This window comes from Rattus norvegicus, chromosome 12 (genome assembly GCF_021556685.1).
Source record: "Rattus norvegicus strain SHRSP/BbbUtx chromosome 12, alternate assembly SHRSP_T2T, whole genome shotgun sequence".
NCBI classification, from domain to species: Eukaryota; Metazoa; Chordata; class Mammalia; order Rodentia; family Muridae; genus Rattus; species Rattus norvegicus.
This window is the reverse complement of record NC_141545.1, coordinates 26,372,938-26,388,375: the sequence shown is the minus strand read 5'-3', so window position 1 is coordinate 26,388,375 and position 15,438 is coordinate 26,372,938. Positions and strand designations below refer to the sequence as shown.

At 48.7% G+C, this 15,438-nt stretch overlaps 1 long non-coding RNA gene across 1 annotated transcript; it reads left to right on the top strand.

Moving 5' to 3' along the window:
• Positions 1-62: 62 nt before the first annotated feature.
• LOC103691283 (uncharacterized) lies at positions 63-1,680 on the top strand. Its single transcript, XR_015634725.1, has 2 exons — positions 63-521; positions 609-1,680. It is a non-coding gene; the product is annotated as an uncharacterized LOC103691283 (long non-coding RNA).
• Positions 1,681-15,438: the final 13,758 nt, after the last annotated feature.

The window sequence follows — 15,438 nt, the reverse complement described above, 5'->3', positions numbered from 1 at the left end:
CGTCCCATTGGTCCGGATTCAAGCCCCGCCCCAAAGGTGTGGTCTACGCACAAGCCCCGCCCACACTCTCCTAAGCTGCCTGTGCTTACCAAACTCTTCCACGTGCGTCTGGGGTGTCTTCTGCAACGTAGTGGGTCACGATCCTCAGAGTCTCCCGTGACCGACAGACTAGCATATGCCCAAGGTGCGGGTCTGACTGCAACCCGAGCTCCGAGGCGTCCCCAGGAGTATCTGAAAGGGGCGCGTGACGACTGCGGAAAAGTGGAGTGGGCGGAACCGCGGCACCTGACTCAGGTGTGTACTCGGGAACAGCAAGCTACGTCGGTCGGCGCCTTCCGTAGTCGTACTATTCCAGTTTCTCCGGAGACCCAGAATGTCCTGGGGCTTCCAGTCTCGTCCCTTTCACGTCCAGATGAGACCCTCTCCTCGTCCAGTTTCAGCCCGTAGGCTGCGCTCTTCTCTTCGGCCACCGGAGGGAGCCGTGAACCTCCATCCAGACGCTGGTCCGGGTGAATAAGCAGGTAACCCTGCTTGCTTTTGTGCCTGTCTAAGAACGTGTAATTGTGACCCCCAAACTCCAATTAATGTTTCCTCCTCAACTCTTACAGGTCTTACCAACGGCGCTTCCTCACCTATAAAACGGGACTTAACTATGACATCCCTTCTAAAAGAGCATTGGAGAATTAATCGCGTATACTCCGTTTTCTTTTGCAGACTTGGCGGGGGGGGGGGGGGGGCGCTCTTTATGTAGACCGGGCTAGCCCCAGTTCAATACATTGCTGAAGAAGACTTCATGCTTCTGATCATCCCGCCTCCGCCTCCCATGTGTCGGGATTACAGATAAGTAACAGCACAGCCTGATGCTAATGTTTATTTTCCTAAAAAAGCACTGTCCCCACCCTTGCCCCTAGATTAAACACACAGCGTCAGTCAGGCACACTAACTGATGCTACAGTACATGCACAGCCTTAACATATTGACTCTTTAGTCCAATGCATACTTATTCAGTGATTTTTTCCCCCTCACACAGTATCGTATTAAATATGCATAACCGTTCAATGCGTGCATGCTGCTACTATTGTGGTTTCATTAGATTAGGGAACTGAAGATGGAAAGTTTAAATCCTTTTTTTTTTTAGTTTTGTTTTTTAAATGTTGTGAGCGTTTTGTCTGCATGTATGTATGTGCGCCACATGTGTGCCTGGTGCCCATAGAGGTCAGAGGAGGGTACTCGATCTTGGGACTGGAGGTACGGATGATTGTGAACCACCACATAGCTGATGGGAACTGAATCTGAGTACTCTGCAGGAGCAGCAAGTACCTTTACCCGCTGTGCCATTTCGCTGGTCCTCCTTGGAGACAGACATGAACTTGGGGAGGCAGACAGGAGGATCCCAGGGCTTAGCTTAGCTGCACTGGTGAGCTTCAAGTTCAGTGAGAGAACCATCCTAAGAAATAAAGTAGAAAGCTACTGAGAAAGACACCTGACCTAGGCTTCCAGCTGCGAACATATGTGGGCACAGACTTCCACACCCACTGTGGCTCTACCAAGGACACATTTGACATCCTTGCTGCTACCCATGTTTCAGGTAGTATTTGGTGATTTTTTTGGAATTTCTTAAGGCTCAGATGTGGCTCGCCCCATGATGACTATGAAAATAAAAACTGCTCTGGTCCTCCACTTGGTCTGCGCGATCGTTTGAGACAGGCTCCTAAGTAACCCAGGCTGCATAGCTGAGGATGAATTCCTGAGCGTCCTGTCTCTACTTCCCAAGTGCTGGAATTATAGGTATCTCGCCACCGTGCTGGCCTTATTCCTTCAAACTCGGAGATCCCCCTGCCTCTGCCTCCCAAGAGCTGAGATGAAAGGTATGATCTACCACATCTGGCGGCTCTTGTTTGTATTTTAAGTGTGGTTTTGTCTGGTATTTTTTTGAGACTGGGTTTCATGTAGCCCAGGTAGGTCTTGAAGTCCTGACCCTCCTGCTGGCACTCAACTGAATCTCAGAGGTATAAATACGCCGGTATTATAGCACTAGAGAGACTCTAACTGTTACCATGGGAAAACTTCATCCAGCGAAACGTCTTCAATAAGCAGCCCAGAATCAGCTCCTGTGTCAGGAGGGCCTATCAGGGCAATCCTTTCATAACAAGCCTCTCTCCCTGGAACAGAGGAAAAACCAAATAAACTATACTGGTCATGGTAGTTCCTGCTTATAATCCCACCATTCGCTCAGAAGGCAAGGACAGGAGGACCGAGGGCTCAAGGTCGTCCTTGTCTACATAGAGAGTTTGAGGCCAGCATAGTCTACATTAGAACCTACCTCAAAGCGATGAGAAGGAGGAGGAAGGAGGGGGGGAGGAGCTGCCACCCTCTGGCTTTTCTTTTTCTATTTTTTTAGAGAGAGGGTCTCACTAATGTAATCTCTGCTGGCTTGGAACTCACTATGTAGACCAGGCTGTCCTTGAACTCTGCCTGTCTCTGCCTCCTGAGTGCTGGGCTTAAAAACATGCCAGTCCATATCTGTCCCAATTAGCTTCACTTTGATTAACAATCAGAGCCTCTGGAAGCCACCCAGCAGCCTGTGTGTGCCCCATGTGCATGCACAGTGCCCAAAGAGGTCAGGAGAAGGCTTCAGGTCCCCTGGAATGAATTACAGATGTTTGCGAGGCACCATGTGGGTCCTGGGAACCCAAGGTCCCTGTATGGCATCTGGTGCTTGGCTGCCTTAACCTTTGGGTCAAAATCTGATTAGTCTCCCAGTAGCTTCGCTGAAGATAACACTGATGGGGTACGATAACAGCTGAGGAGGTGACTGTTCAGTGACATAAGGGCTGCTTTTGTTACAAGAGAGGAGGACTACCATTCTCTTGGGCTAGCAAACGTCCTCAGGGTGGCTGGAACTGGATGAGGAGTCTTGATCTCTGTATTCGTTTCTTTTCACATCGCAGTAACGAAAGCAGCCCAGGGAAGCGGTTATTCTAGCTCACTGTTGGAGTAGGACGCACTTGGGCCACATTGGATCCAGTCAGGGAGCAGAGAGAGACGGATGCTGGTCCTCAGCTCAGTTCTTTTCCTTCAGTCCCCAGCTTACAATAAGATGCCAGGCGACAGTGAGGATATATGTCTCCCCACCTCAGTTACGCTATCTAGAAAATGCTCACAAGGGGGTGGGGATTTAGCTCAGTGGTAGAGCGCTTGCCTAGCGAGCGCAAGGCCCTGGGTTCGGTCCCCAGCTCCAAAAAAAAGAGAAAATGCTCACAAATCTACCCAGAGGTTCACCTCGTTGGTGACACTAGATCCTGTCAAGCTAACAGTGAAGATTAGCTGTCGGAGCAGCTGCCCTTGTCCTCCATCCATACACTCTGCTGCCTTAACCTTTGGGTCAAATTCTGTTCCACTTCAGATACAGACGTAGGTCAGTTGAGAAATATTTTGCCCAGGGCTAGAGAGATGTCTCAGCAGTTAAGGGCACTCCTTGATTTACTGAGGACTCTACTTTGGTTCCCAGGACCCACATGGTGGCTCACAAACATCTGTAACTCCAGTTCGAGGGGACCTGGCACCTTCTCCTGAACTCTGGGGTGTGTGTACATGGGGCACATACATGCAGGCAAAACAGGAAAACAGGTAAAAAAAAAATTTTCTTTTTTTTCGGAGCTGGGGACGGAACCCAGGGCCTTGCGCTTGCTAGGCAAGCCCTCTACCACTGAGCTAAATCCCCACCCCCACGTAAAGAATTTTTGAAAGAGAAACACGTTGTCCAGGACCACAACACAGGATTAATCTGGTTATTTAATCTCTCTTTTCCCCTTTCAGAATTAAGTCACCCACCAGCCTCAAACTGAGCATGGTGGCTCATCTCAGAACTGATGAAACAGAGGTGGGCGGGCCTCAAGTTTAAGGACAGCTTGGACTACACAGCCAGACCTGTCTCAGATAGATAGAGAGATGATAGAGAGATAGAGAGATAGATAATCATTCCTTTAGACTGCAGTTGTAGAAACTGATTCCCCACTCCACTGTAAACCTAAACCAGTCTTACTCTTCACGTGACTGCACAGGCCCCGCCCTCAAGGAAGGGAATGTGGCGGCGCCCGGGGTGGCTTCAGAGAGGGCAATCAACGAGAGGACGCTCATGTGCCAGAGCGTCCACACTGGCGTGGTTTCTGCGGTTGTATGCTGGGAAGGCGGGAATTCTGGGTCTAGGCGCTGGGCGTCCCTTTCTCTAGTTTTTTTTTTTTTAAATAAAAGAAAAAAAAAGAAAGAAGCAAGCAAACAAACAAAAACAACACCTAAACCTCAGAGGCGGCGCGATCTGACTACGTGCTACCTCCCCACTTCTTAGGAGTCCTGCAGGAGGATGAATTGTGGCATTCAATAACTGTTCTTCCCCCTTTGTGTCAACACTTTGCCAAGTTATTAAAGTGACCTCATGTCATCCCAGCCTCTCAGACACCACACACACACACACACACACACACACACACACACACACACACACACACACACACACAATCAGTCCTTTCCTTGTCCGATCAGGAAGTCCAATCAACCCGGGACCTCCGAAAGAGACCTCATATAATAGTTTCCTGGCGATGCCCCCAATCTCCCTCCCTCCCACCGTGAGTTCCCCAGAGTCTGGTGATTCTGTCCCTACCCCCTCCACTACAACCATGTCCAGTCCCTAGGGCAGATGAGCCCTTGGCCACCACCCCTCCAATTTCCTGAAAACCCAGCAAACAAAAGGCTCGGGAAGGGAGGTGAAGCTGAGCAGGGCGCCCTTCCTGCAGGACAGCTGATGGAGCAAAAAAAAAAAAAAAAAAATCCAGGAGGGAGCATCGGGAGGAATGGCATTCCAGGGTTCTTCCATGGATCCTACTAGATCCTGGGAAGGAGGAAGAGCATCAAGGGAACTGAACCTTAGAGAGCCCAGGGACACCTGAATTTGCAAGCTTAGTGGGGTGATGTCAACCTCAGGGAATGGAGGGGGTGGGGGCAATCTTGGGGTTCAGGTGTGCTGTTTGGCTCCCAGGCAAGAATAGTGGGGGCTGGGAGACGCCTGAAGCCCTGCGTCATCTCCTCTGGGACCCAGCCTACCTCCCCCTGGCCCGACCTGCTACCCTCGGTGGTGGCCCCACCCGGGGCCTGGCTTCCTGCTCCTCCCCAACACAGATCTTACCCGGCCAATCTGACCTAGCCAGCTCTGGTTCTTTAGGTCCTTCTAGAACTCCCGGTAAGCTAGCCCCTAACCACTAATAGTTCTTAGTCCCAACCAGAGTTTGTCTCCAGCCGGCCCCTGCCCCGCCCCCTTTCCCATCAGTAACACAATAGTAGAGGAAAGAGCAGTCTAATGGTTGGGGCCGGAGATATTGGCATGGGAGGGGGGCTTGGCCTCACATCCTGACAGGCTGCCAAGGGAAGAGAGGAAACAAAAGACTTCCCCACACCGGGACAATGAGCCTCCTACTAACTCTCCTCCACCCTCCCATTGCTCCACCTTTCCAAACCCCGGCCACCTTAAACTCTGGCCCCCAGTCTCTCTCAGCCTCCCTCTTCTTCTAACACACACACACACACACACACACACACACACACACACACACACACACACCAGCAAGCTCTGCCTTATTCTGTTCTCTTCCTTAGGTTCTAATAGGTTCTCTCTCCTCTCTGATATCCCAACAGCAACCTAGGTCCCTTCTCTCTGATGAGGTTGAAGGCAAGGTGAAGAGGCTTCTTAGCAGTGGTAGGCGGTGAACCAGCCCCTTTTAACAGTGGCTGGGAAGTATTAGCTTAGGCTGCATACACCAGTGTGGTGGTATATGCTTTTGACCCCAGAACTCAGGAGATAGAGACATTGAGTTCGAGATCAACCTGATCTATAGAGAGAGAGGTCCAGGACAGCCAGGGGCCACACAGAGAAACTCTGTCCCAAAAACCAAACAAAACAAAACACCAAGACAGGTGGGAGGGTGGGGGGGGGGAGATAGAGACAGACAGAGAGACAAAGGGACAGAGAGTGTTGGAAAAAGTGTTGCCTCACCAAACAATGGCACCTCAACTTGGGCTGGCCTCCTGGCAGTGAAACAGGCTGAGGGGCTATTAGAGCCTTGCAGGTGGGACATCTGCCCATCTCTGTGCTGACACCAACAGAAGAAACAGGGGGGGTCAGCTGGTCTCCGTGCCTTTGACGGTCGTGAGCCTCTTTTTAAATGTCTTTACTTAGCGTGTGTGCTTGAGCACACTCAGATGCAGCCTTGAGCCTGTGTCATGGCTTGTGAGTAAAGGTCACAGGAGAACTTGGGGGAGTCAGTTTTCTCCAACCACCATGAGCCTGGGGGATCAAACCTGCTGAGCCATCGGGCCAGCCTTTCTCTTTATTTTTATTTATTTTGGTGTGTGTGTGTGTGTGTACATGTATGTTTGTGTACATGAATGTGGATATGTGAGCACTATGGTGTTCATGTGGTGGTAAGAGGACAGCTTCTGGCATTTGTCCTCACGTCTACCCTGTTGGTCACAGGGTCTCCCTTGTCATTCACCAGTGTATGCACCAGGGTAGCTGGCCCTTAAGCTTCTGGAGTGTTTTCTGTCTTTTTCTGTCATTTCTAAAGTAGTGATTACAGATGTGGACTACGTGGGTGCTGGGGATTTGAACTCGGGTCCTCATGCTTATATAGTGAGCACTTTATCCACTAAGCCATCTCTAAGCCTATTCTTACCTTTTGGATTTATTTTGTGTGCTGACACGGGGTCTCATGGAGATCAGACTGTCCTTGGACTCAGTATATACTCAAGGGTGGTTTTTTTTTTTTTTTTTTTTTTTTTGGTTCTTTTTTTCGGAGCTGGGGATCGAACCCAGGGCCTTGCGCTTCCTAGGCAAGCGCTCTACCACTGAGCTAAATCCCCAACCCTCAAGGGTGGTCTTGAACTTGATCTTCCTGTCTCACCTCCTATTGCTGGGTTACGGAGTCTGTTATTTTATTTGTTTGTTTGTTTACTGAGACAGGGTTTCACTCTTTAGCTAGGCTGCCCTTGAATTCTTGACAATCCTCCTGCCTCAGCCTCCCAAATGCTGCCATTAAAGACTGGAGCCACTCCTCCTGGCTTCTCTTTGGTCTCAAGCTCTCACTTCTCAAGCATCTCAGGCTGGCTTCTCAACCTAGTGCTTCCCAGCTGAACCAGCACTGAAATCCTTTTGTGAACTGAGTTCACATCTTTTTTTTCCTATGACTTTTAAATTTTATGTGCATTGGTGTAAAATGTAAAATGCATGTGTGTCTGTGTGAGGGCACTGGATCCCCTGGAACTGGAGTTCCAGACAGTTGTGAGCTGCCACGTGGATGCTGGGAACTGAACCCCGGTCCTCTGGAAGAGCAGCCAGTGCTCTTAACTGCAGAGCCCTCTCTCTGGCTATAAGTGTGTTCACAAGTCTCTCCAATGGATCTCTAAGCCTGTAAACCACTTAAGGGTTAGCATTATGTTATCCAGCAATAGTGGAACCTCTTAACAGAAGATGAACATGAACACAGCCATGCAAAGCCCTGAGCCTCTATCCCATAGTGAAAAGTAGGATTGAAGAAATAACCATTGCTCTGATCAAGGGTCAAGCAATCATAGAAATTAGAAAGGTGCACGCACACCTTTGATCCCAGCACTCTGGAGGTAGAGGCAGGTGGATTTTGAGTTCGAGGCCAGCCTGGTCTACAAAGCGAGTTCCAGAATAGCCAGGACTACACAGAGAGACCCTGTCTTGAAAAACCAACCAATCAACAAACACAAATTAGAAACTAAGGCGATACTATGAGCTGGAGGGACGGCACAGTGGCTAAGAGAGCCTGCTGCTTTCACAGAGAATCTGGTTTCAGTTCCCAGTATAGGCATGGTAGCTCAGAACCATTTGTAACTCCAGTTCTGGGGGATCCAGTGAAATCTCCTGGCTTCTAAAGGAAATCGTCATGCACGTGGGTGTATATGCTCATGGAGGTTAGAAGAGGGTGTTAGATCCCCTGGAACTGGACTTACGGAGGACTGTGAGCCACTGTGTCTGTGCTAGGAACCAAACATGGGTCCTGTGCAAAAACAGTAAGCGGTCATAGCCACTGTGCACATCTTTCCAGCCTCATAAATATGTCTTCTTAAAAATATACATATATATATATTTGTATTTAATATATAAAATAGAATATATAAATAGAATATATAAAATACATGTATATAAAAATATATAAATATATATGTATATAAATGGAAAGTTCAGGATAAAGGGTTGAGTATGTCAGGTAGGGACTGAGGGATGCTGGGAAAACCTGGAGGCCAGGTCTGCTTTGGTAAAATATGCACCTCAAATGTTTGTCTGGAGTCTCAATCCTCTTTCTCCAGAGTGCTGGGATTAAAGGCATGTACCTCCACCACCTGGCTACAACTGTTATTTTAAAGGTGGTGTATTCTCAGGGCCTCTGATGAGCTTGAGGGGTCAGCTAAGGGATGCTTAGTTTGGCTTAGGGCCAAAGGTTGACCAGCATTTGTTTTCTCAGGGTAAACCTGTATTCCTTAGGGCTACGGTATGTCCTTTAAGCTCTAGATTGCAGGCATAGCCAGTCCCCCCCCCCCCCCATAGGCAACATCTGGCTGCTGAGGGAGGCTGTTTGGACGAACAAACCCCGCCCCTGAATGAAATATACATAGTGCATTGGGAAGCCTGCCCACTCCTAGCTTACGTTTAATCCCTTTAACCTGCATTTAACATTTAACCTGTTCTTTCTCTATCTGCCAACTGATGTTTAATTGCCTCTTATACTCCGAAGGCCACCAGGAACCAGACACACCTGCCTCCAACACGTGCTCAGGCCCATAGACGTCTTACCGTTCGGAGAAGACCAATAGAGCCACAATTTAACATGAGGTTTTTCAGTTACAGCGCCTGGTCCTTACCTGCAGTTGTTCTTGGCAACTCCATTAGGAAAGTGTCTAGAAGGCTCCTATCCCCAGAGACCTACTTCCCCCCCCACCCCCCGAATGCGGAAGAAACCAACCGTACCTGGCAGGGTTTTGTTTGTTTGTTGTATTTTTTAACCCCGACGATAAGCTGCTCGTTCAGTCCTATGGGCTTCTCACCAACATCATTATTTGATCTTCTGTCAACTTGCCCCCTAGAGACTCTGGCTCAATGAAAATCTGCCCACAGATGTTTGACTTGTTTCCTTTTAATCTGCTTATAACCGGTCTAAGCCATCTCTGGCTGTTGAAGCATCTCCTACCTCTTAGAGATTGTGTCCTTCTGTGGCCTTCAGCAAAAGCACTAGAACCCCACTGGACTAATCAGTCAGTCTCTCTCCCCCCACCTCTCCACTTCTATGTTTTCTTTCTTTTTTTTTTTAAAGATTTATTAATTTTATATATGTGAGTACACTGTAGCTATCTTCAGACACACCAGAAGAGGGCATCGGATCTCATTACAGATGGTTGTGAGCCACCATGTGGTTGCTGGGATTTGAACTCAGGACCTCTGGAAGAGCAGTCAGTGCTCTTAACCGCCGAGCCATCTCTCCAGCCCCACCTCTGTGTTTTCTGAGACGGGGTTTCTCTGTGTAGCCCTGACTGTCCTGGAACTCTCCCTGTAGACCAGGCTGGCCTTGAACTCCAAGATCCACCTGCCTCTGCCACCCAAGTGTCACCACCACCTGCCTTCAGCTTGCTCTTTCTAATGATAAAGACCATTTCCAAAGTCAACTTGGGGAGGAAAGGGTTTACCTCCCCATATTTATAGAGCTTATCCTGAATGAAAGTCAGGGTGGGAAGTCAAGCAGAGGCAGGAACCATGGTAAAGGCCATGGAGAAATGTTGCTTACGGGCTTGCTATCCACGGCTTGCTCAGCTTCCCTTTTTATACATCCTAAGACCATCTGCCCGGGGCTGGGAGGTACCCTCCACAGTGGACTAGCCCCCCCTTAGATACATTTTTCACCAAGCACATGTTCCCCTTGGACTTGCTTACAGGCCAATCTGATGTCCTAATGGAACATCCCTCTTCCCACTTGACCCTGGCTTGTGTCAGGTTGACAACTGCCCAGCACATGGTCCTTAGCGAATTAATTCTGGTTAACATAGTCTGACCTGGCCCTGAGATGTGGGCATCAAACACCACCTCTTACACCATCATGTCTCTTAGCAATGCCTGCCTCTTTATCGTTCTCCAGTCTCTGATGTCCTGGTGGACCCTCACTGGTAATAACCAGCACCTTTAATGGCCGGCATGAACGAGTCCACTGGGGACTGAATCATTTGTACCACTCCAGGGTAGGCTGTCTGTGTCTCAAGAAGACATGGACGGTTATAGCACCCTGCCTGTCTCTTGCTTCATTTCGAAGCTCTTAAACTGCTTTAAGCTGCTGGTTTAAAAGTCTTTTCTGATTCAGGAAGTTTCTGTGGCAGCCTTCTTTATGTCGTATTCCAGAAGTTTGCTGAAGACAGATCAGGAGCGGGTCTGTTACATGCTTCTTCAAGTTTCTATAAGTTGGGAAGTCACCCCCAATTGCAACTTCTAAAAAAATTGTATTTAGAGGAGCTGGAGAGATGGCTCAGTGGTTAGAGCACCCGACTGCTCTCCCAGAGGTCCTGAGTTCAATTCCCAGCAACCACATGGTGGCTCACAACCATCTCTAATGAGATCTGATGCCCTCTACTAGCATTCAGGTGTACGTGCAGACAGAGCATTCCTATAAACCATTTTTAAAAGATAGGTGGCTAGGTGGTGGTGGTGGCCCACGCCTTTAATCCCTGCACTTGGGAGGCAGAGCAGGTGGATCTCTGAGTTCCAGACCAGCCTGGTCTACAGAGTGAGTTCCAGGACAGCCAGGACTACATAGAGAATTCTCTCTCTCTGTCTCTCTCTGTCTCTGTCTCTCTGTCTCTCTGTCTCTCAAAAGACAACAACTAAACAAACAAAAATGGAAGGAAGGAAGGAAGGAAGGAAGAAAGGTATTTATTTTATTTTATGTGTATGAGAGTTTTGTCTACATATATGTCTGTGCACCATGTGAGTGCAATGCCCTAGGAGGCCAGAAGAGGACGTCAGACCCCCTGGAATGGAAATTATTGACAGTTGTGAGTCACTGTGTGGGTGCTGGGAATCGAACCTAGGTTCTCTGAAGAGAAGCCAGTGCTCTTAATCATGGTGTCATCAATGTGGGTGCAGGGAACAAACTCAGGTCCTTGCCGAGAGTAGCAAGAGATTGTCTCTCCGGCCCCTACAAATGTCTAAGTGTTTCACTGACATACCTATTATACTACCTAGAAAAGCAGTATCTGTTGTAAACACTCCTCATGTGGAATGTGGTAGTTTGGTTTGGTTACTGGTTGTGCTGGCCATAGAACGTAAGACTGTACAGGACAGGCGTGCGACCTGCCACTGAGCCACGTCACCAGCTGCTTCTGTGTGACTTCTGTCTTCTGCTCCTTTTTCCTGTTAGATATGTACTGTTTGCTGGGTGCGGTGGCTCATAGCTTATGAGTCTAGCATCTGGAAGGCAACAGCAGCTGTTTAAAGCCAGCTTCTGCTACATAAAGGGTTTGAGGCCAGCCAGGCCGGGCCACAGAGGATCTTTTCTCAAACAAACATAAAGAACCACTGAGATAGCTAAGCCAGTGAAGGTGCTTGCCACCAAGCCACAAGACCTGAATCCGGTCCTTGGGACCCATGTGGTGGAGGGGGAGAACCAAGTTTTTTTTTTTTTTTTTTTTTTTTATGTGTATGAGTGTCCTGCCTGCCTGTATGTATGCGTGCTCCCGGCATGCCTGGTGGCTATGGAGATAAGAGAAGGAAGTGGGATCCCACAAACTGTAGTTAAGGGTGGTTTTCAGCTATCATAGGAATGCTGGGAACTGAACCTAGGTCCTCTGGGAGAGCAACAGTTACTCTTTTTTTTTTTTTTTTCTTTTTTCAGAGCTGGGGACCAAACCCAGGGCCTTGCATGTGCTAGGCAAGTGCTCTACCACTGAGCTAAATCCCCAATCCCGCAGCAGTTACTCTTAACCGGGGAGGCATCTCTGCAGCCCTGAGAACCACCTCTGGCAAGTCACTACTGATCTCCATATCTTGCTGTTGCCTTGTGTGTGCACACACCGGTGCCTTCCCTAAACATCAAACAAATGTTTTGATAAAGTATTTGGGAGGGCATGATGCCTCATACCTGCAATTCCAGCACTCGGTGGATGTGGAAAAGGAAGAGTCGTGAGTTCAAGTGCGTTCAGTGCGGGCTACATAGCAAGACTTTGTCTCAAAAACAGGAAAGATTCATTGAGCCCTACAACTCAGTTCAGCAATGTCAATAAGTCTACAAACCTCTTTTTTATTGTTTTTTATTTTGTTTTTTTTGAGACGGGGCTCTTTATGTAGCCCTGGCTGTCCTGGAACTCGCTCTGTAGACTAGGTTGCCTTGAACTCACAGAGATCTGTCTGTGTCTGCCTTCCAAGTGCTGGGATCAAAGGCTTGGACTACCATGCCTGGCCCTATCAAATTCTTCTTTTTTTTTTTTTTTTTTTAATGGGAGCTGTGGGGAGGTAGAGACAAAATGATCAGGTGTTCAGAGTGACCCTTGCCTACACAGAGAGTTCCAACCCAGCCTGGGATATGTGAGCAGCCGCTGTCTTTGTAATTAACAATGAGGAAAACTGATGCTAATACAGAGGGCTGTCCAATTCTGGGTAACTGCAAGTGTCCTACCGTGATTCACCAAAGAACTGTCCCGGGCTGAGGACGTAGAGTGTTTGCCTCCCGTGCACAAAGCCCTGGTTCAATCTCCCAATCCCCAGCTCCATGCAAGCCCGGTGAGGTAGTGCATGCCTGTAATATCACCACTGAGAAGAACGTGTGTTAAAAGCCATTTTCAGTTACATTCGTTTCTAGGCTACCCTGGGATATAAAAGGCTGTGTCTCAACAGGAGAAAAATAAAGAGTGTGTGTGTGTAGTTCGGGGGAGATAGCTCAGTGGGGGAAGCATTTGCCCTGCAAGCCTGAGGACCTGAGTTTTGATGCTTTGCACCAGGTGTAAAAGCCAAGGGGGCACATACCTGTGACCTTAGCACAACGGGGTAGGGGAGGGAGCACAGAGAGTCCCTGAGGCTCTCTATCCAGCCAGTGCAGCCATAGTTAGAACTCTAGGCTGAGTGAGAAATTATGTCACCAAAACCAGGGTTAACGACAATAGAGCAAAACACCTGTAATCAGCTTCTGGCCTCTGCATGCAGCGTGTGTATTCGTGTGCACACGTGCACACACACACACGCACACGCACACACACACACTGAAGCCACCACCAAGAAAAATCCGTTTAAAGTGGTGGTATTCATTAACTAGGGCCGCCGAATCTGGCGGGCAGGTGAGGGGCGCTGTAGTTTAAACCTCATGGAACTTTGGACTCCCTGGGGTTAAGTGAGCCAAGAGAGGAGTGGCTGGGCTGCAGCAGATGCGGGTGTCTCACCATTTAGAGTGTAAAGGAGGCCCCGTGGCTAGTCTGTTCTCTGTTATTTCAAATGCACAGCAACCTTTCCCCTTGCTTTGTTTTTATCGGTTTGGGGGGTTCATTTTTATTACCTCTGGAGTGTGTATGTGTGTCTGTGGGTGTGTACTCACACGTGTGTGTATGGAGATCAAAGGACAACTTTGTGGGGTTCTCTCCTACTATCTCCTGCGGTTCAAACTCAGGTCATCAAGTTTTGCAGTAGGCAAGCCCTTTTATCCCTTGAGCCATTTTGTCAATGTCTTATTAAGTCTTTAGCGTTATTCTACAAAGTCAAGTTTTGTTATTTCTATATGTATACTTTTGTCATTATATTCTTTGTTCTTATTCATGCCTCCTCTCCCCACCCCCACCCCCGCCACACCTCACACAAGCCTCCCCCAATCCCTTATCTTTTGTTGAGACACTGTTTTACTGACAGGCCTAGAACTCAACAGGTAGGGCAAACTGGTCTCAAAATCCCGGCAATCTTGCTTCTGCTTCCTGAGTGCCAGGGATTACAGGCCTGCACTACTGAGCCCAGTTTACGTCTAGGAAAAGCCTTATCTCTGTAAGGGCTCAAAACAAACTGTCACAATGGGAAGGGGACTGCTAGGCCAGGGTTGTGACTCAGGGAGGAGAGAGAGAGAGAGAGAGAGAGAGAGAGAGAGAGAGAGAGAGAGAACACACACACACACACACACACACACACACGTATGCACACATGCACACACATGGGGGATGCAGGTGGGGGAGATTGCAGCTGGGGGAATCGGGGTGGAGGGGTGGGGGGTGGTCAATCCTGAGCACCTAATAAATCTGGGGGGGGGGGATGGTACATGTCTATAACCCTGGCATTCAGGCCTTGAGGCAGGGGATCACATGTTCAAGGTCATACTCAACTGTATAAAAATAATCGAGGTTTGTTTGGGCTAGAAAAAGGAAAGAGAAAAAGACTCGCAGTGTTATTTCTACTCAGGGAGACTGCGTATGCACAGCTATTGGCCTGTCAGTGTAGACCATCTGATTGCTGTGGGCTGGCACCAGGTGACGGTTAGCCCTGCAAGTGTGAAGTCAGTGAAGGGCCCCACGGTTTGGTTTGTTTTCATTTTTTCAGATTATTCAATTTTCTCTTACGTGCAAGAGTGTTTTGCCTGCTTGCACGTCTATGCACCACGTGTGTGCCAGGTGCCCACAGAAGTCCAAAGAGGGCATTGGATCCTCGGGAACTGAAGTTAAGGGCGGTTGTGAACCAGCATGTAGGTGCTGGGAACCGAAGCCACTGGCATCCTCAGTGGAAAGCAACACGTGCCCTTCACTGCTCAGCCCTCTCTCCAGCTCCTTTAAAATTTTTCATAATTATATTTTTTATTTATGTATTCATTGCGTTAGGTGGGAACCAGTATATGCCGCAGTGTTCCGTGGAGGTCAGATGACAGACGACTTCTGGGAATCAGTTTTCTCCTTCCATTATGGTTATCCTGGAATTCAAGCCCAAGCTGTCCGCTTAGGCAGCTGGCACTTTTACCACAGAGCCATCCTTCTGTCCCTTCAAGTGCCCTACTACGGAGGGCACTTGATTTGTTTGGGACAAGCATTGACTCTGTGGTAATGTGAGATCTCACCTGCAGCAGACAGCTGAGCGACTTGGTGCTGGCCGCAGAGTTTCTGGTGGTCTGAGAGAGGAAGGAATGACCTCATACACACAGGATAAATGGAGGGTGCTTCCTGACCAGGGGAGTAAAGATCTCGGGCGTCACTTGCATGGAAAAGGGAAATCACGGGATTTTCACCATCTGTGTGTGCGTGTGTGTGTGTGTGTGTGTGTGTGTGTGTGTGTGTGTGTAATGTAGTCCAGTCTGCAACTTGGTCCCACTTTCCTTCCAAGTTAAAGGGAGTATGACCAGGGGTTGGGGATTTAGCTCAGCGGTAGAG